We start from the raw sequence: 21684 nt of genomic DNA, 5'->3' as shown, positions 1-21684 counted from the left end.
AGGTTTTGGGACTTGGGGGACTGTTCATCACATCCAGAGGAGGACCAGAACCTTGACAGGACTGCGACCACCACTCTTGACCAGACTGCAACCGTCATCTGCACCAACAAGTTTCTCACTTTTTGTACTTTAGACTCAGGGTGAACCACGTGGGGCTCAGCACAGGGACTAACAAACAGCATAGTGTTTGTGCCCCAAGGGGCTGAGTTATACTTCTGGGGTTTGTGGGTTAAAACCATTTTCTCTTTGTGCTATTGCATTTATTGTAATATTTTTATTAAACTCTGACTTAAAATCTCTCTTGTGGTGGGTTTGTTTCTCCTGTTGGTATACCTTTAAACCCACACACCTTATTAAACAACTTGACTATTTGAAGATGTGAAAGGAACAGCAAAAGGATATCCGAAATGTATTTAAAAAATGTAAAGTATTACTGTTGCATCATTTAGAGGCTATTTTGATCTTGCCTGGTAGTATAGCTCTTGTTATCTATAGTGTATTTTGTTAATTATGACAGTATCTCACGAGATATAGCTTATATCTTCAAGTGCAGTACAGAAATGTTAGATATTAATAGCCCTTTCTATATAGGAGACTATATGGAGACTAAGATACAACAAGGTTTAAAATTCAGATCATCATTGCTTCAACCAAGACAAAATAGCATTAAAATGAAATTGTTTGTGGCATCTATAACTCCTCTATAAGGTGTTTTACTAGCTTCTAACTTTTGCATACACTCATTTTAAAATCCTCTGAGCAACTTTAAAGATTTTCTCATCTTTCAGAATAACTGTCATCACTTTTGCAGGACAACCTGCTTTTTCTGAGTTTGTTCCGCTTTTCTTCCTTTTTGCCTTCCAAAAGCACTTCCTGATGTTCCTTCCTACCTCTCCTGTACTCCTTGTACACTCAGCCCACACACTTTCTTTCTTCTTTAAGCCAGAATTAGGTAAACTTCAGAAAAGACACTGCCTGCTTCAGCAGACTGTAGAGTGTTTTAGCAGGTGACACGTTGACTTGTAAAGTTAACCTGCAAATAATTTTTGGGGCAAAGGTGAGTGGGTCTGTGCTCTGGAATGTTTCAGAGACAGCCCTTGAAGCTCTGCAGCTATCCCACCAAGCCATGGCCCAGAGCCAAAGCAGACACATGGATTTCACACTCAGGAACAAAAGGGCTCAGTTTTTCTCCCTCTGCAGCCAATTGCACTTTTAGAAACAATTGCACCAGGATTTCAGCGAGCTCACTGCACATGGCTGGGGAGGCACATGCTCCACACATCCCAAGTCAGTGGTGCCCCATTCCAGCAGGGCTTCTCTTAGCTCCAGTTTTCATATTTTCAACCTCATTATTAAACAGAGTTCATCAAGAAGACTATATCTTCTTGTCTCTTCAGGCAAAATGGTGTTAAAATGAAACAAAACAAAATTTGGAGAGAGTGAGATAAGTGACAACCATCCTTTCCCTCTTCCTGCAGATCTGGCAACAGAAGTGCTGACACCATCACTGATGTTTTGTCCTGATTAAGGGATGTGCAAACTTACTGACACGTCTTACTGAGCATCCCCCAGACAATTTTGAAATTGGCAGGCCTATTCTGGACATACTTCTAGAATAAATGTAAATGGTAGGATGGAAGAACATGTCTTAAAGTCACAAAAGATGGTAAGTCAATGTTTATAAAACATGTAATTGTTTTTTCTTCCAGCACAACTACGCTCAGGTGAAGCAGTGCCCAGTACCAGAAATGCTATTCAGTGTGAGCTGTTTCCTGTAGGAAAAGTGTACACGGGAGTTCAGATTATTTCATCTATCACAGATGCTGCTTGTACAGTAAAAGGACAGCTGCAGCTGATGACAAGGTCGTGTGGAGACTGACACCTCTGCTGGCTCCACTTCAGGGGCACAGAGGTGGTGTGTGATACATTAGGTTTCTTAATTATTGATAGCATATAATTGGGACAACTTAAACCCTTTTTAAAGATTGCAGTAAGTTTAATCAAAACACTTGGATAGATTTTGCTGATGTTGGGGCAGGAAGCTGCAGAGTGAGGTGGAATTAATTGTGTAAAATGGAGCTCTTTCTCAGTACATCACAGGGCCAGGGCCATGGCTGGAGTTGTGCTTAGTGTCCTCCCTTCACTGTCATAATCTTTGGACTTCTTTTGGGTGGGAATAAATGATATTCAGATTCAGCCCTCAACACAGATTTGGTGTACTCTAGACAGTTATGCTCAAACCATAAATGATTGGCAAAGATGTCATCAGTATCTCAATATAAACAATCATCTTGACTTTCTCACAGCTGGCATTGCAAATAGTAGTAGCTTAAAGATGTGCATAATTCGGAATGAATTATTTCGGTCCCAGTCTTACAAAACCTTTCAAGGTGTTAAAATTTGCAACACAAAAATATTTGTTTACAGCACAACAAAGTAGAAAAGAGACAAAAAAGATTACATGAGAAGTAAAGATCTCCTTATTTATTCATCACATACAGCACCTTCAGGGTGGACAAGGGATTAGACCCAGCCAGCATGGGTTTAGGAGGGGCAGGTCCTGTCTGACCAACCTGATCTCTTTTTACAATCAGGTGACCCACCTGGTGGATGAGGGGAAGGCTGTGGATGTGGTCTATCTGGACTTCAGCAAGGCCTTTGACACTGTCTCCCCTAATATACTCCTGGGAAAGCTGGTAGCCCATGGCTTGGACAAGTGTACCCTCTTCTGGATTAAGAGCTGGCTGGAGGGTCGGGCCCAAAGCGTGCTGGTGAATGGAGCTGCATCCAGGTGGCGGCCAGTCACTAGTGGTGTTCCCCAGGGGTCTGTGTTGGGTCCAGTCCTGTTTAACATCTTTATTGATGATTTAGATGAGGGGATTGAGTCCATCATCAGCAAATTTGCTGATGACACCAAGCTGGGAGGGAGTGTCGATCTGCTGGAAGGCAGGAGGGCTCTGCAGAGGGATCTGGATAGACTTGAGAGATGGGCTGATTCCAATGGGATGAAGTTCAATAAGGACAAGTGCCGGGTCCTGCACTTTGGCCACAACAACCCCCTGCAGTGCTACAGGCTGGGCACAGAGTGGCTGGAGAGCAGCCAGGCAGAAAGGGACCTTGGAGTACTAATTGACAGGAAGCTCAACATGAGCCAACAGTGTGCCCAGGTGGCCAAGAAGGCCAATGGGATCGTGTCCTGTATCAAAAATAGCGTGGCCAGCAGGACCAGGGAAGTGATCCTTCCCCTGTACTCTGCATTGGTGAGGCCACACCTTGAGTACTGTTTTCGGTTCTGGGCCCCTCAGTTCAGAAAGGATATTGAGGTGCTGGAGCGGGTCCAGAGAAGAGCAACAAGGCTGGTGAAGGGACAGGAGCACAAGCCCTATGGGGAGAGGCTGAGGGAGCTGGGGTTGTTTAGCCTGGAGAAGAGGAGGCTCAGAGGTGACCTCATCACTGTCTAGAACTACCTGAAGGGAAGTTCTAGCCAGTTGGGGACTGGTCTCTTCTCCCAGGCACTCAGCAATAGGACAAGGGGGCACAGGCTTAAGCTCTGCATGGGGAAATTTAAGTTGGATATCAGGAAAAAATTCTTTTCAGGAAGAGTAATCAGGCATTGGAATGGGCTGCCCAGAGAGGTGGTGGATTCACCATCCCTAGAGATTTTTAAAGGCAGATTGGACGTGGAGCCGAGTGTCATGATCTAGTAAATGGACTAGAGTTGGACCGAGGGTTGGACTCGATGATCTTGGAGGTCTTTTCCAACCCAATCAATTCTATGATTCTATGATTCTACTTTCTAGGGCTTTTTGCTCTTTAAATTTGTTCTAATATTATCAGAATTGATTTCTAGTCTCTCTGATCCCAGAGGAAATGTCTTCAGTGAAGCTCTCGGTGGATAAGTGTAATGAAGAATCAACTTGCAGAGTTGTTACTATGGTGCTCATAAGTGTAGAGCTTCTAAAAAATTAACTTATAAGAAAATTCCAATGCACTATATTTAGAAGCATTTCATTTTCCACCTTTTGACATAAAATAATTAAGCAATTGAAAGTCTACATAGATTTTTTTTTTTTATTGCAGCATGGTATCTTTTAAAACCTGTTTTTATTGACTTTTAAATAGGCACCAAATTTAGAAAAAAAATCCTACTTACAGTATTCTCAAAAAAACCCAAAATTTGTAGCAAGAATTATATAGTTAGGTTCTCTGGGTTTTGGTTTAGTTTGGGTTTGGTGGTTTGGTTTGGTGGTTTTTTTTTTGTCATTCTGAGAACCAAATCCCTTAGGCTCTACTAGAAAATATTTATGTACAAAGAGCTCTACTTGAATGTTTACCTTACTCTATACTCTAGAAAGGCATTTTAACAGTGGTACTACTTGGACTGTCTTGGAAAAAGCCCAGGTCTATTTTTAGATGCCAGCCTCCTAAATTGTGTACTGTATCACAGGGCAATAGAAGCAAAACCGGAAAATTCTGCTTCCTATTATTTTTGAGAGCAAGCCAACTCTCACCCATTTCTGTAGGACGGCCCAGCTAAAAATCCTCTATAGTCACCACCGAAACCATTATGAGTAATATGGATCTGTTACAGGCACAGCTGTAATTTCACATACACAGTTAATACCACCTGAAGAAGAGTGAGTGGAAAATAATGGAAAATAACACCAAAAAAGGCGTACACCTTTGCAGAAATCTCTATGCTGTTATTACAAATCAGTTTATACTAACACAGTTGTTAGAACAGTTCCTATTAAATACAAAAAAAAAAAAAGGAGTTAGAAAAAGGAAAAAGCCACCCCTTTCCACACTGCTTATAATGAATAGCCTGCCAACACACAATTAATTTCCTGCATATCTGCTCGGTGGGGCACTTCCCACTTCATGGCCATAAGAGTTGAGCCATTTGTTGTTGTAATGGCTTTCTTGTTCCACTTTTAAATGAGGTAAAATTCTTGACAATGACACTTTTTTAGTGCTACCACCTGCACTTTTCTGCAACTACTTGAAACTCTACTCACAGCTCTGACAATGAGATTCCATTCTAGTGATGTTTCATAAACACACGGTTATATAGGCAGGGCAAGGAAATGGATAGGAATGTAGCTATTGTTGATAATCAGATTGATAAGGGTAATTTGAATTTTAAAACCTACTATCCAAATGATTGTTTGTGTCTTGGCATCTTTGCAATATATCTGGCAATAATTTTACCTTCAGCAGTTTCAGAGAAAGAGAAGATCTCACAAATAAACTAAGGTTTTGCACTTTTGCATAGGCTCTGTATTCTCAAAGTCATGTGGAAAGAAAAAATAACTGCACAGGTTTGTAGCATCCAAGTGAGGCAAGCACTGGCAAAACAGGAGCAACATGTAAATAATTCCTGAATGGTTTCTAACTTCTGGTTAGGATAATATTACATTTCTCCTATGCAAAGACCTAGAAAACAAGTAATGAAAAGTCCTATACAGCTGATTAACAATTTATTATAGTACTACCATGAGTATTAATAGTCTGACTCTGAGTTATTATTTCATTATGAACTTCATTATTTCATTATTTCATTATTTCATGTTTTTTTCCCTTCACTAGCTATTCAATAAGAGAACTGTACTGCTATTTGTAATTAGGTGATTATATTCTGCATGAACAAAATTCACCTATTTTTCCCACTGTTTACCCAGAAAGAGATGCAGTTGTTGGGGTGCACACCAAGCAGATCATGGGGTCCCTGTTCCAACCCTCTTGCATGCTCCCAGCCTGGATGAAACAGGACTGTATTGCAGAGCACTGACACTGTCTGTGTGACCACCCTGCTCTATAGCTTGTGCTGTAAAGATCATACAGCATTTTCCAAGTTCATTCTCCATTCATACTCACTGGATTAAAATATTGGGCCCTACAACTTTAACTGGCTGTGGGAGTTTTGTGTCCAGTTTCTTCTGCTTTACAAAAACAGAAGACATCAAGGACAGTTACTTGAATGTGGAGAACATAGTGGAGTTACACAGTGGGATGAATCAGAAGTTTTAAAGCTAATACTCACTTATATATGTATATATATATATACACACACACACCCACACCCACACACATATAAATATGCAGGCATGAGCACATTGATTTTCTATGACCTTTTATTACCTTAATTTAAAATTTATTTGTTTTTTTAAATATTTCTTTCTTTGAGTTTTCCTCCAATTTTTAACTTTTCTCACACTTAATGTAATCTAGATAGAATTGCTTGCAGTAAATATCAAGAGCATAAGCTTTTAAAAGACTCAAGGCCTAGAGGCTACAGCATAGGATGGAGAGTCAAGTGCTTAAATCCAAAGTTGATTTCTTAACTGAATTCCTGAGTAAAAGAGTGGTTAAGTAATTTCACCTGTTTCCCTGTTATTTCACAGGGCTGTTGGAAGCCTATTCAACCTAAGGTGACTGAAGGCCCACACCAAGACCCTGAATCACCTTATCTGTGACCTGCTTTTTGCTGATGGTGCCGCCCTCGTTGCTCACACAGAAGCAGCTCTGCAGCGCTTAACATCCTGCTTTGCAGAGGCTGCTGAGCTTTTTGGGCTGGAAGTCAGCCTGAAGAAGATGGAAGTTCTCTACCAACCTGCACCTCAAGAAGTCTTCCATCATCCTCACATCACCATAGGCAATTCAGAGCTTAAGTCAGTTCAGCAGTTCACCTATCTGGGAAGTATCATTTCCTCAGATGGTAAGATTGACAAAGAGATAGAAAACAGGCTAGCAAAGGCATACAAAACCTTCGGAAAACTCCATAAAAGAGTCTGGTCCAATAAACACCTGAAGAAAAGTACAAAGATTAGTGTCTACAGAGCCATTGTACTGTCTACTCTTTTATATGGGTCTGAATCCTGGGTCATCTACCGCCACCACCTGTGGCTTCTCCAACGCTTCCATCAGCGCTGCCTCCATTCAATCCTAAACATCCACTGGTCTGATTACGTGACCAATGTGTCTGTTCTTGAACAGGCAGGGGTCAGCAGTATCGAGGCCATGCTGATGAGAACACAGCTGTGCTAGGCAGGGCACATCTCCAGGATGGAGAATCACTGCCTTCCGAAGATTGTGCTCTATGGTGGATTTTCCACAGGCTGCCACAAGAGAGGGGCACAAAGAGAAGATACAAGGACTCACTGAAACAACACTGCAGCCTTGGCCATATTAACTCCCACCAATGGTCCACTCTGGCCTCCAATCGGGATTCATGGAGACACACCATTCACGACGCTGCTGCTTCCTTTGAGAATGCACGGAGAGTCAGTCTTGAGGAGAAAAGACAATGCAGAAAGAACCGTTCCTTGCCAATATCACCTAGGGAGACGTTCTGCTGTGCCTTTTGTGACTGGACCTGCCTATCCCATATCGGCCTTTTTAGCCACCAGCACGCTTGCAGCAAGCGTGGGTAGCGCCCCTCTCAAATCTTCGTACGCAAAGCCTAGCCATGATGATGATGATGATGATGTAAAAATTGAATCTTACAGTCTCAAGAGGCAGGGAGGGATATGAGTTTGCCAAGTCATTTTATGGTTGTAACTTTCAAGAAGCCTGAAAAACCAAATCCTTAACAAAGACTTTTCCTTCATTATTTTTACCCATTGCTTAATTATTGCATGAAATGTTGAGATGTGACTTTCTAAACCAAAGTTTTGACATACTGATTTTGTAAGGGGAGAAAGACATGAAAAATTTCATAAGTTTGTATAAAAACATGAGCCAAATTTTTTTAGGGCAAGTTTTCCCTTCATTAAACATAACTTTTGTTGCTGTAGACAGATACAAATCTGTGTGCTCTACATATGCTACCATTCATTTGACTTACCATGGAAAGTAGACACTGAGAACAAATGCTCAGCTCATAATATCCATTATTTATTTATTTATTTATGTGTTTATTGACAAGATAACACTTCCTTCAGCCCTGCAACAAGCCTGGAAGTTCTTACTGGGAAGGGGGAGATATTTTTCTCCAGTTGGTTCGAAAGAACTATTTTTGAAAGCAATTCTTGTATTAACCCTGTTTCCAGTTACTGAACAAGAGCCTTTATTTATTTATCCACTTATTTATGTATTTATATATTTATTTATTACCATCTCTTTTTGTTTTCTTTATTTCCCTCAGAGTTCAACACCATACCTTAACTTGCCAAATGACCAGAGTATCTCATCAGATCTGCTTCTGATATGGGAGTACAGTGATCCACGATTCCACTCAATTTGAAGGCTGCAGATGATCTTGATGGTTTTTGATCAAGTGCAATTGTATAAACAGAGATGTGGACACTCTGCCTCACAGGGTTGACTCCTTCATCAGCAGCATGCCCAGCTTCCACAACAGCCAGGGAGAAAACAGACTCCCGGGTATATAAGTTCATTGTCTGCTTCCTCCTCTTTGAAATATTGCATTTTTAGAACCTTGGTTTTAAAAATGCACTATAAATCTGACATCAAGTGTTACTGAACTCCCAACTCTAAATAAATAGTTTAAAATAAAAGTTGTATAAATACTCATCTGTGCCAACAGTACGGTTTGAAAGTGAGCACAGTAAACACAGAGTAAATTAAATGGGATCCACTTTCGTGGTGTGGATGGCTACTTAAACCAGTTATTATAGAGAAGATTTTGTTTTGTGGTGCGACAGCACGTACCCATGTGGCTAACCAAGAGCTGGTTGAAAAAGCAAGCCCCACCCATACCTAGGAGCAGTGCCATGACCAGACCACAATTCCTGTGAGGCATAAATTTAATTTGCTGAAAATGAAGTACAGACACTGTCACAGCTCATTAGAGAGCAACAGACATATTGCAAGAGAAGAAAGTGGAATCTGGTGGAAGGTCCAACTTCTACATGTGCTGTGAATAAACCAGACTATTGTTTTTTGATAAAGGAGCATTGTTTTGAATGTGTTGAGTAACTAAGTCAAGCCAGGAGAATTTTTTTGCCAAATATAGTCTCTTGCTCACTACTAAAAATCTTAACTTTTAAATTAGGAGCTGAAGTCACTGAAAAAAAAGTTTACATTCCTGCAGCCAGCTGCAGCAAAGCCAAGAAAATGTTTGGCTTAATAGTCATCTCTTTCATGAAACTTTCTTAAACATCTAAGACAGAAAATACCATGCTATTATTTAGTAACTTGATGCTTAAAGCATTGAGTTTCTTCCCTTCTTTTTTCCCTCTGGTTTTTGGTTTTGTTTTTTTTTAACTTGTTCAGAAAAGTGTTGGTAGGGTCACTGCTGTGGTATTAGGCTATGTGAAGCATTTCATAACTTAAAGAAATCATGTTTTCTGTTTCTGGCACTGACTCCAATTGTAGGTCACAGTTACTAGCAGTATGGGGATTTTTGTTGTTTTGGGGCCTGGTTTGTTGTTTTTCCATATCCCAAGCCAGTGTAAAAGAGGAAAAGAAGGTGGTGCTTTTCACAGTAGCTAGCTGCAGTGGGGATATGGGTCTAGAAAAGCAGCAGAACTTAGGAGACCTGACTGTTAAAAACAGTGCAAACTGCTATATTACTTCAGGGCAATGCTGTGCAAGTGACATGCTGTAAAATTATTAAAACAGATAGAGCAACTGCTGGATATCTGAATTGTCATCCACATCCTTTGATATATTTAGTGCTCACTACTTTTCGCTACTCCAGAAAATCAGCACGAGTTTCTTGGATTCTGAATCTGGGTCTGAATAAGCCAGCCCCATTCATGTCCCAACAGCAATGCTAGGACCGAGATGGAGTGGTGCAGCCCATGCCTTCTGTCTTCAGGAGACACTGAAAAAGTTTGACCCCATAAAGTGTGGCCCACCCCAGAGCTTCCATAGTTGGTATCCCTTGCTTGTCCTTTCTTTCCACCAATACATTAAGGGTATCACCCAGGAAAACAATCTCCCTAATAAGTTAGTTTTTGGGTACATTTCTGTCCAAACAAACAAAAATCAATTTATCTATTCACTATTTCATCTACCTTTTCTACTTCTTATTTCATATGTCTATTCCCTTAATACCTTTTTGTTCTGCCAGTGTTACCTTCAGAAACAACCTGTGATGGGAAATTTGGAGTTGACTCAACAAGGATCATCAGTAAAAGCATAAAGGCAAAACCAAGACCATGCTGGGGTCCAGCTGCTGGAGTGCTGAACACAGCTGCCCTAAACTGCCAGAAGTATGACTGCCACATGGAGGAAGAGATTAGCTGAAAGTAGCTGACTTTTCTCCTTTTTAGACTTTTTGCATGCTGTATTAAGAGAATATTCAAACCAACATGTTGGTCCTTCCTAATATAATGGGGTACTGAGGGTACCCCAGTTAGTGTCTTGCTTTGCCTCTTTCTTAACCATAATAAAATGCCCTGATTTTCAGGTGATCAGTATCTCTGAGCACTGAGCAATGACACAGAAAGGGAACAGAGAAAATGGGTGTACATACTCTGGCCAGCTGTTGGGATGCAATTGAGTAGAGCACACTGGGATTGTCTTGGAAGAGTCACAGGGCACCAGGCAGATTTGTTTCCTAAAAATTAACAGACAGGCATAATCAGAGCTGAATTGACTTTTTTTCATCTTTTTCTGGTGTGGCCAGACCTCTACAAGGTGGACAGATTGAGATAAGCCCCTTGGATCCCCTCTCACCTTCCCTTGCCTGATGCCTATGGATTAATTTGCTGTGATTGAGATGCCCATGTATGGACATTTACAATGCACAATATCATGTTAATACCACAAGAATTCTTGTAATTTTTAAACTGGCATATTTGCTAGGACATGTCTTAACTACATGTGCATTGTAAGGAGAGAAACCTACTTCAACAGGCAAACTCATTACTGAAGAGTGTAAAGTTCGCATGTCATTTTATTTACATGAATTTCCAAAAAGTGTACATTTGATTTACCTTTGGGGTTTTATCCCATTTACTTCCCTTTTCAAGATGCAGCAAGTACAAAGACATGTCTGAAAACACTGTTTTAAAGCCCACATTAAAAGCTTATGTCTTCCAAAACAACTTTTGCCCCAGGCTTGGCATGTGTGTTGTGCAGCCTTCCTTACGTCACATATTGATTACCACATCTGAGGTCTTGAACATCTCAGATTTTGAAGATGATCTTCAACATATTACAATTTAAGTGGTTTTAATGAAATTACTTTCAGATATAAAGACAAGCATCTGCTTTAAACATTTCAAAAATACAGTTTTTAATAGATGTCACATAAGAGTTATCACACACAGTAAGCAATTTAATTTTATTCTACTGTAGGTTGTATCAGTTTTGGTTTTTGTTTTTTTTTTTTTCCCCCTGGATTCTTGATTTTATCTGTAGAAGATAGAATCATTTTACACTTGATATTCTCTCACTTGAAGGCTTGAATGATACAACAGTTGCTAATCATGGCTTTGACTGAGAACCAAATTGAGAATAAAAAATTTTGTTTCAGTCATATGCAACACTAGTCAAAGAAAACAAAATACTCAATATATTGAATTATATTAATTAAATTAATATAATAATAAGTTTACCATAATCAACATCGACAGCACTTGCAATTTTATCCCCAGTCACTGGATATTTGCTGGTTTCCATAAAATCCTCACTCTTTTCCTCAGACAATTAGATCCAGTATCTTTAACTCTCAGTCTCTCATAACTATTGAAAAATCATGAGTCCTAATAAGTAAAAGAAAGAAGTGAAAAAAAAATATGGATGGATTGAATGAAACACTGAGATTTCTGGCACTGACTTGCATGTGATATGTTCTTTCTCTCCTTTCCTTTTTTTTTCTTTTTTTTTAAATTATTATTCTGAAGCCAACCTCATGTTTGATGATGCAGTTTACTATTTCTGAAAAACTGAGGATTGCAGTGCTGCTGATTTAATAACATTTCACCATGTTCCAGCCTCCTTTTATTATTTTGTTTACATTTTCCCCCTTTCATGCTTTTCTTCCCTCTGATTCCCCCATTTCTAGGACCAGTGCTGGAGCTCTTCCTGGAATGTCTGATCAAACACTCAGTAAAAGGTATCAATATCTTAAAAGCTTGAGTCTCCTCATATTACAAGTAACACTGAGGTAAGACCAAATGCGGCTTGTGACACTCAAAAAGAGCAAACAAATGGATACTGACATGGATCACTCACATTGACTTAATAGATTGCCCTCGTTCTTCAGCATGGATGAGTTTACAACCACTGTTATCTCACTGAAAGTATTGCTAATCATGTTGCTCTGCACTTCAAGAAAAGTAGGACTTCAGAAAGAATTGTGGTGGAAATTTCCAGAATACAGATGGCCTCTTTGGATAAAGACAAGCTTTTTATATTTAATTGCTATACCTGGGAATCTTGGCTGCCCTTTCTACTGTCTCTGGATACACTCAGGTGGATTCACATTGGTGGGATCCCCTGTGAATAGGGGCGTTCCCTTCCCCTACCATAATTTGCTTCTTTCTTCTTGCTGTACAACTAGTGAAAGGGAAAAAAGTATTTCCATCAGCTCTGTTGCTAAGACTCCTGGTTTTCTTAGTTGTGGATGAGGAACCATGAGGAAGCCAGAACAAAAGAGAATCAGCAAGACCAACACATCGCCCATCAGCTTAGAAATTAGTTGTCTTAAATATTTAGGTGCTTTTCAAGTGTTGTCTGGAGAAAATAATTTCTGTGGCATAAACAGAGCTTATCTTAAAGGTTCTACAGAGAGAAAGGACCTTCAATCATCAGCAATTAAATACACCAATAAGCAGTCTCCAGAAGGCTGGGCATGTTTGCGTGAAAGAATGTTTCCAAACTGTATTAAAAGTAATCAGGTATTTTCATTTTATGCTTGAGGTTTTCCATGAAGGCAGTAGGTAACACCGTTGCAAAGTGCCAACTTATAACAGCTCTGGGTTTTTTAAATATAGGTCGTCAGGTTCTATTTTTAGCAATGGTAGCATAAATCTGAAGAAACCTCACTAAATTCAGAGTAGTTGCCTTCTATTTACATTTGAATTAAAGATGTCAAATCAGTCTCTATTTTATTGCCATACACTACTAAATATGAATCTCTGATTCTGCAAACAAAATCTGTACTTATTCACATGACTGGAAATGTCCACATTAATTCTGTGCAGCAGGCACCCAAGTGAGAGTTAATATTCTCAGGTTAAAAAAAGACTGTGAGTGTTTTTACTACTACTCTGTTTTAATACCATTTTGTGAATTGGGACAGCTGACACAGCAATCACTGAGAATGCTTTTTAAGCCACCATTTTTTTGTTACTTTACTTACCTCAGAATATATTCTTCTGCTAATTAGAAACTTATTCCTTATATAGTTTTCAAGTATTTAAAAGATTTGTTCACAATGCCAAGCTGCAGTAAAATCTAGCATAATGTAAATCACTTTCTGATACTACTTTCCCTTTCTCTTTCTGGATAGCATTATAAATTCAATAAAATAATTATTTTGAATGACATCAGTGAAGAAATTGGTGTCAGGGATGAAGCTTAAAAGTCATATCATCTGGCTAATAGGTAAAAATGGATGTCTTAGGCTGGAGTTTGGCTAAAGTAGTTTGAATATTTGAACACTTTTTATTTTAATAGGGAAAACTTTTTAAACTGCTGAAAGTGGGGACAAGGTAACAGTATCCTCTTGGCACATTTAATCATATGTACTAAGGCAGCCCATATTTCCAATGCGATCCCTCTTCCCTGTCTAGCATTAATGCTGCAAATTGATGTATTTTTCTAAACAGCAAACCCAAGCAGTAATGTGTGGTCATGGGAAACTGGAACAAATGACCACTTGCTCTGGAAAGCAGCACATTGAGAGATTGAAGTCCTTTGTGTTTACATAGTGGCTTGACTCTCAGCAACAGGTCATAGCTGCAGAAACAAGAGCTGCCTGAAATATCATGTAGGGTCAGTAAAACCAGGAATGTGCTGTGTGCTGCCAGCAGTGCCCTATAAGATCTCAAGCAGCCTGTCTTCTCTAGAGTTGGAAGGCCTGAAAACATTTGTGACCAAACCTGCTGGGCTAAGCTAGCTTTGACAGAAGTCAGCTCATTAAGCTGACAGGAAGCTTGTCTCGATCTTTCAACTGCTAAATGTTGTAGTAACTCCAAGACAGCAGTGTTGCTCACAACAATGATCCACAACACTATTTCCAATGTAACAGTTAATTTACAATTATTGCCTTTTGTATTAATGTCCGTGTTTTGGAAAGCAAAAAACCCACTTAAACCTCTACTAAGTTGGTGCATAAATAACAGAAGATACCACTTAGCATTTTCTCTCCAAATGGAAGGGAGAAAGCCCACCAGATTTTATTCAATGAGTTATAGTACATGTAGTCATAAAGGTTTTCTTTTCTGACACCATGGTAATCAATAGTTTGAGGGGGATGTTATATTGAGCCTCTGAAGCAAAATTCTCTTGTCCTAGACTTCACATGTACCTTTTTTTTCCTGTTTAGAGAGCAAAAGGATGACAGGCAATTCAATTCTGTTCTGAAGAGTGATTTAAAATGTGGACCCCTCCCAAGGCAGCATCTCTGCAGAGCTGATTTACCTGAAGACTTAGACAACCAACCCAAGCATTCTTATGTGTGTTCCTCAAAATCCCAGCCAGAAACTTTGTTGATGGCCTCAAAACCAGGCCTTGGCTGATTTGGAAAACATCCTTCCTAGTTCCATGATACCTCCTAGGCACATCGGTAGATCCATTTTACTTTAGATAGATGTTTCTACCTTCTCTACTCACACATAAATCTGACTTGCTATGGTTAGCTATCAATTGGCATTTCCAAAAGCACCCATCTCCACCCACCCACAAAGCAGTCCAGGATAGCAGGGTACCTATTATACAAGCCAAACCAGTCAATCTGTTCAAGGGTATGAAATTCTGAGCTGGCACTGACTAGTAGCAAAGAATTATTCAGAAGCGCCACAGTGTACACATTTTAAAATACATTTAAATTCTCAGTTCTTAGACTGCCTATAAACTTTCTGAGTTGCAGAGGCTACACTTGGATGTAATTAAATAACAAGACTGCTATCTATAATTATAATGACTCTTTTAAAGGTTTTTATTTAAAAGGCAGAAATGCCGAGGCCTTGAAACAACCACCAATAGTGTGTGTGGCTTCATTTCAAATTTCTATACTTACACAAGCAGAGATCAGAAGAAACAAGGAATCTTGCCACTCTTTTTGTGCCAGCTGAAGAATGTCCAATCTCATTTCTACAATAAAAACAAAAGGGTACATTAAGTTGCTTTTCATACATAGAACAAACTAAATGTCAAGGGCCAGCCCTGAACATGCTTATCTTCCTCAATAAAGTAATGGAAGGAAGCAGTGCTCCTGATCCACCGGAACTACTTTTCCTGACCTGTATTTAAAGAACTGGGTCATTAGGGTTTGGTTGTTGTCTGATCCTTTCAGAAAAAAAAAGGCTATAACAAAGTACTTTCAAATTGTTAATGCCACCTTAGTTTTCTATCAGAAATCTTATTATCTTAAGTAAAAATAAATAGCATTGTCATGCAACAAATTGTCCTAGTTACAGCAGCCAGGACCAGCTTATCACTGTGTGGGTGTGACCAAAGCTGTCTGCTCTAGACTATGTAATTTTCGATGAAGTGTTAATAATGTATATTTTGCAACAGCTGCCCAGGGCACATCTGACAGTTCAGGCTACAAGCTGGGTGTTAAAGAACCCTGTGAGATAGGAGGACATCAGTGTCTTCACACCAATGACTTAGGTGTGATAAATCCCCTCTGGGGAGGCATTTGTACCTTCACACCCAGCCTGAAGGGTCATGTCTGCTAATGGGCCATCAAGAATTCCAAAAGCATCCCATGACTCACAGAGTTACATCACCAACTGTGAGCTCCCCTCTCTGAAGGGAGGTACTGGGCATTCCCATCTGAACTGAAGCATATGTAGTCCTCAGGTTTGGGGACTTTAGGAGTATCACTCCTTGGATCGAGAGGAGGACCAGAACCTTGATAGGACTGCAACTGCCATTCTCGACTAGACTGTACCCATCATCCTCACCGACAGGTTTTCTCTTCCTTTTACTTTGGACTCAGGGAGACCACGTAGTCCTCAGCACAGGGGCTGATGAACACCATTGTGTTTGTGCCCCAGAGTGCTGGGTTATACATCTGTTCTTTGTGAGTTAAAAACAATTTTTCTCTGTATCATTGTATTTATTGTGATCTTTTTAGTAAATTGTAACTCTGACTTGTAATCTCTCTTGAGTCGGGTTCATTTCTCTGGCCGGTTTACCTTTAAACCAGCACACAAATGTAGGCTTTGCTGTTGCTGCAAGATCCCTTGGCCCTAGAGTGCTACCTACTACAGTTCAAGATACACTTTTTAGATTTAACAAACAGCTAAATTGTACTCTCATTAACCAAGTGCATTAGGCTACACACTAATAAAATCATCTTATTTTGGACCAGCAAATTTTCCATTAAAATTGAAGGATATTTGTGCTGCAGAGCCATAAATTATGCACTATCAGCGGATTGTAAATAGCCACCGATACGGTGGAGAGGTTTCTGCTACCAGGAGCAAGGCTAGGAAAGCGGCAAGCAGGGCTCCCCTAGGATCAGGCTCCTTAGAAGCGAGGTCAGCTCCTCCCGCCCCCGGCCCGGCAACCACCCCAAAAGGAACACGTCCACACTTGCCGGCGGTCCACGAGGAAAAGCCAAGTTTAATGCTGCGCGCTAGCTTATAAGGAGAGCATGGGAATTCCCCGGATGCAGGCGGGGAAGAGGGGCGGAGACGGGGCGGAGTAACGCACTTCATTGGGTGCATGCAAACGAAGGGAAGGAGGGAGGGGAGGAGCGGCAAAAGGACTAATGGGAGAATGAGATGGGCGGGAAAAGTCTACCATAGGGTTTCCGGCACTCCGAGGCAGGGACAGCCCCCGCCCAGGCTCCAGTGGCGCCCCGTGGGCGGTCTCGCCAGCAACCGCCCCCATGGCCGGGTCAGGCCAGGACAGGGGGCTGCGACCTGGAGGGTTTTGTGGGAAGAGGAAACTTGGATAAGGAGCAACTAAGGGAAAAATAACCAGGGTAGCCACATTAAGGGTATAACATTTAGACTGGGGAAGCATCAATATAGGGTGTGAACTTATTAGAGTCCTTATAAATCTCTTGCAGAGCTTCCATATTCGGGGAGCCGGGTTCCTGGACTTTGGCGTCCTCATCTATCCATCTCTTGTAGTATTTTTGCCACTGTATAAACCCCGGGTCTCCTCTGACAATGCACTTTGTACAGGATTCTTTTAAGCCACAGCCTAGTGAATCGCATGGATATACTTCCATTGGCTATAGAGAATTTCACATCAGGATCTAAGGCAGCGTGTGTATTACATCTTCTTAATGGGGATTCACAGGGGAAGAAAAAAACTGGTTTATTATAAATGAAGATGTTCTGAAAGGTTTTTTTTTTTAACTATACTAGAAATTAGTGAGTGGAAAAAAGGTTCAGCATAATGTGTAATTCTTTATCTTACCCCAATCAACAGTGCTAACCTGATTCTCCATAGTTTTGTCAAAGTTGACTGAAGATTTGAAATCTTAAGTGAGGGCATAAGGTCTTGAATTGCCAACAAAGACAAATCTGTACCATGCCATTTTTATCAAAGAAAAAGAATCATTATCAAACCTTTCAGACAATTGAAAAAAAAAATCATTTCCACTTCAATTAGTAGCATTTCTGTTCTTTGTAAGGCAATCTTTGAAGACAGATAATGCAGATTCCCTACCAAAACTGGAAGCACTGGGATTCACTACTCCATGTCAAGCTCTGCATGCAGATAACTATGATGAAATGTAACAGCAGCATTCAGAATAAGGCACATCACCATAACCTCTGATCCCCAGTGAAAAATTAATACCACAGTGTAAAAGGGAAAAAAAAGTCTTGGAACCTTAGAAAATTTGTGTTCCAGCTTGTCACACTTGGCGGAAAAGAAAAAAAAAAGAGTAAAAAATACTTAATAATACCAATTGCTGAGGTCTCAGGAAGGTGATTAAAGTTTAGACTTCTACCATAATCCTTCCAGCACTCCACTCATCTATTAACACATAAAAACATCTTGTGTTGTTGCTGTTGCTTCAGGCATATGTAGGGGCACTTTGCTGCTAAATAATGATTTACACGGACCAGAAAAGTGCGATATAACTTTGCACAAAAGACAAAACACATTGTTTGTGTTATTGACCCCCACCTTCGATTGCCCACCCAGGGGGCCTGTATCAGATATAGCAACAAGATATTCAACAAAGGTCAAAAGACTCAGTACTGCATTTTTCTTAATCTTCCATCTGCCAGAATTCAGATAAATTATTTGTCTCTGGTGTTCTGAATTCTGCCTTGTATGCATTTTCCTAAAACCATGTGCTGGAGCCAAGACGATGTAATTGAAAGTATCCTTTACACCACTATTAGCACCATTGCTGAGCCTGAGGTGTTTTTGTGTAACAAAACATACAGCAGTGCATAAATGGGTAGATCTTCTGAAAAACAGCCTGAAGCAGTGAGGTGGTGGCTGGGATTTTGAGGAACACAGCAATCTTTACACCTCCACCTGTGCCCAGTCATACAAGAGTCGCAGCTCCCGTGCCATCACAGCTCAGGGAACAAAGGTACCAAAGAGGGACAGCTGGGCAGCAGAGTGGACATCTCTTCTCCCTTCACAGCAACCAGAAAAGCTGGAGTATTAGTACACTTTTTTCCCAAAGTCATATGTCATCACCCACCTGATGGCCATGGATATCCTGGTATGGGGCCTGGAGATGCCACAGCTACATCAGCATCACAGGGTATTATTTCAGTAGCATCCTGTGCTTTGCACTGAGCCCAAGCACCTTCTTCTTGGCATTCCAGCGGGGCTGGAAGCACCTCATGCACCCCAAATATGTACCTTCCCTCACAGGCCATAGCACAGTTATATTTTTACCACCTCCCAGGGGAAACATTGTAGATTTAGCACAGCTTCAGGTCTGGTGCTCTCTCTGATTGCAGCCAAGGGGTATCAGCTCTTTCTAAGTATCAAGATATTTAGAGGACCTGGCACCAACAAACCTATCCATTGTACTAGGTTGTAAAAGGTCTGAAATGGCTTTATAAATCAGTGTACAAAAATGAAGATACTTGAAGAAATCTTCCAAAGGCATTCTTGTGAATAGGTTACTGCTTTAAGTACAATTATATTTCTGAGGCAGCAGGGATCCAATAAATTGCACAACTCTCTAAACAAAAACAGGTAAAATGAATGCACCACACACACAAAAAAGGCCCCCATGTTTTCCCAGCAAAACTTATTTTTCATATTTTTGCTTAGTCACAGCCATTGTTTCTGAGGTGCAGGTCAGATTTTAAGAACTGAGATGCTGCTTCTCATAGCACATAATTTTTAGATATGGATCACAACTGTGTTGTTTCAAGATTTAAATGAAACAAGCAAGACAAAGAAAATCTTAAAATTTTGCCCAAAAGTATATATTTTCAAGCTTCTAAAGAATTTGGGAAAATTAACCTCATGTACAAGTACCTTCCTCTTAAAAACAAAAAGGGACTTTTAAGTAGTTTTGCTATTTTCACTACCAACACATAAACACAAATTCTTGTTCTTGTTCTGCAAAGGACATTCTCTTATAACCTACCAAACAATCTGCTCCTTCCTCCTGAAAGTCTACTGCATTTTTCTGATCACTTTGGGAAAGATAAGGAGTCCAGACATCTCAAAATCTATACAGCAGTAAATCAATATCTGACATTCCTACAAGACCTTGATTTAGTGGTCACATAATTGATTGATTTTTGACACTTTACCTGACTCTTTTTCACCAGTATTTTACATCTTTCTTGAATACGTGCAATACTTTTCTTCAGTATGCAAAACAACATTCTCAGATTCTCATTTTTTCCACATTGGCCTGTCCAAATAGAATCTGTGAAGCCTGAAAAGCTCCACCTTTCCAATAATTTTTTCACTAATCATTATTAGGTCTATATTCTTCAAAAATATTTTATATACACACACACACACAAACATATGTATAGATACATAGAGACATATACACATGCATACATACATATATATACATACGTATATATATACACACATATACATATATACATATACACACAAATATACACACATACACATACACATGCGCACACACATATATAGATAGATAGATATAGATAGATATAGAGATAGAGATAGATAATATAGATTAGCTGTAGATAGATATATGGTTTTCTTCTGGGCCACAAGAGGTTCTTATTCTGGCATTACTTTTCTTGGGTGGATACCACTGAGTGGAAACAATGTTTTCTGGGAATAGATTTACCAAAATGTCATGTGGTATATCTGACAAAGGTTCAGAGCTTTGTTGTCCTACACATTTGCAATAAGACAGCCCAGATGCAAACAATTAAGTTGTATTTAACCCTGCAATATCTGCATCCATATTTGCCTGTGTGCACAGCTGGAAGAAAGGGCATAAAATTAGTTGACTAAGTTCAGTTATTGATATTGCCTTGCATGGTCTGTGTGAAGAAAACCCTAAAACGTAGCTCAAACTATGTCATGCACCTTCAATATTTACAGATAACGCTTAAAGTGTGAGAAGTATTTATAGAAAAGGAACTTAATAACCAGTTTAGACTCAAAACTTTTCCTGGTGAGAAGAACTCCACCCACTAGGCTCAAAATTCCAGTAGCGGCTCAGCTTCCTTTTCACTGTTCCTGTGGATTCAGCCTGGGAAAATTAACTGCAGAGGTGGAACATCTAAGCAAGCCTTGTGCACGCATCTCTAGGGACTTCCCCCCTCTGCTCTGTAATGCAGGTTCAGTAGGGGTTCATCCAACAATCTTAAGAGATCTGTCACAAAGCCTGGGAGATCTAACTTATTCAGTGTACAGAAAGCAGAAAAATCAAAAGGAAATTTGGCTCTTCCCTTATTCCCTTATCAGTTGTGGTTAGAAATTCTTTTATGTTTTGTCTTTCACTTCAGGTATGACCATAAAATAAATATTTCGTTTTTGTTCTTTGCATGCTGTTTCTCCCTAATCAAGTGCTATCAATGTTATGTCTTCTAACAGCTTCGCCTTCAGTACTGAGAAAATTAAAGCCCATGATAATAATGCAGTTGAGGAGAAAAAAAAATGCAGAGGTCTGGAGGTGAGCCATGTCTGGACATGCCTGTTTACAGGGTCAGGATCTTACTTATTGCTTTGTATCTACAGTTGTGTGTCAATCTTGAGCCCTCATCTTCCTGGTGGTATCTAAGCACAGTGTTTTGAGTGAGAACAAAATGAGGTTGCCAGCCAAAGCTCATTCATTTTGCTGGAGAGGGGATTGTGACCCACATGGACTTCACATCAATTTCCTAGAAGCTAGTTTTTTTCCCTTCTTCTGGTTAGGAGAAGAAGAAAAAAAAAAGTCTAGAACTTCAGTTCCTTAAAATATTTCATTGACAACCGAAGGGAAACAATATGTTTAACGGTTATGTTCACTACATCTACTTAGACTTCTGTTCCAAAAACAAAATTTTGTCAACATTTCAAATTATGCAGTGTCACTTTGACCTGCTTTTTTTAGATGCCTGAAAGAATAATAAAGGATCTGAAAGGCAGTAATTATGGACTTATAGTTTGAAC

The 21684-nt window shown here is 39.9% G+C and overlaps 1 long non-coding RNA gene across 3 annotated transcripts in view; it reads right to left on the bottom strand.

The window, feature by feature from the left end:
* The window catches only part of LOC139684994 (uncharacterized), an 83608-nt gene that overhangs the window by 34444 nt on the left and 27480 nt on the right, over positions 1 to 21684 (bottom strand). For all 3 annotated transcript variants that reach the window (XR_011700015.1, XR_011700014.1, XR_011700013.1), the window contains 2 exons: positions 15161 to 15234; positions 10445 to 10528 (listed from right to left, as the gene is read on the bottom strand). This is a non-coding gene — a long non-coding RNA (uncharacterized lncRNA). The remainder of the gene's footprint in view (positions 1 to 10444; positions 10529 to 15160; positions 15235 to 21684) is intronic.

Source organism: Pithys albifrons, chromosome Z, assembly GCF_047495875.1.
Source record: "Pithys albifrons albifrons isolate INPA30051 chromosome Z, PitAlb_v1, whole genome shotgun sequence".
Classification (NCBI taxonomy): Eukaryota; Metazoa; Chordata; class Aves; order Passeriformes; family Thamnophilidae; genus Pithys; species Pithys albifrons.
The sequence above is the reverse complement of the archived record's forward strand: the minus strand, read 5'-3'. Positions and strand labels throughout refer to the sequence as shown.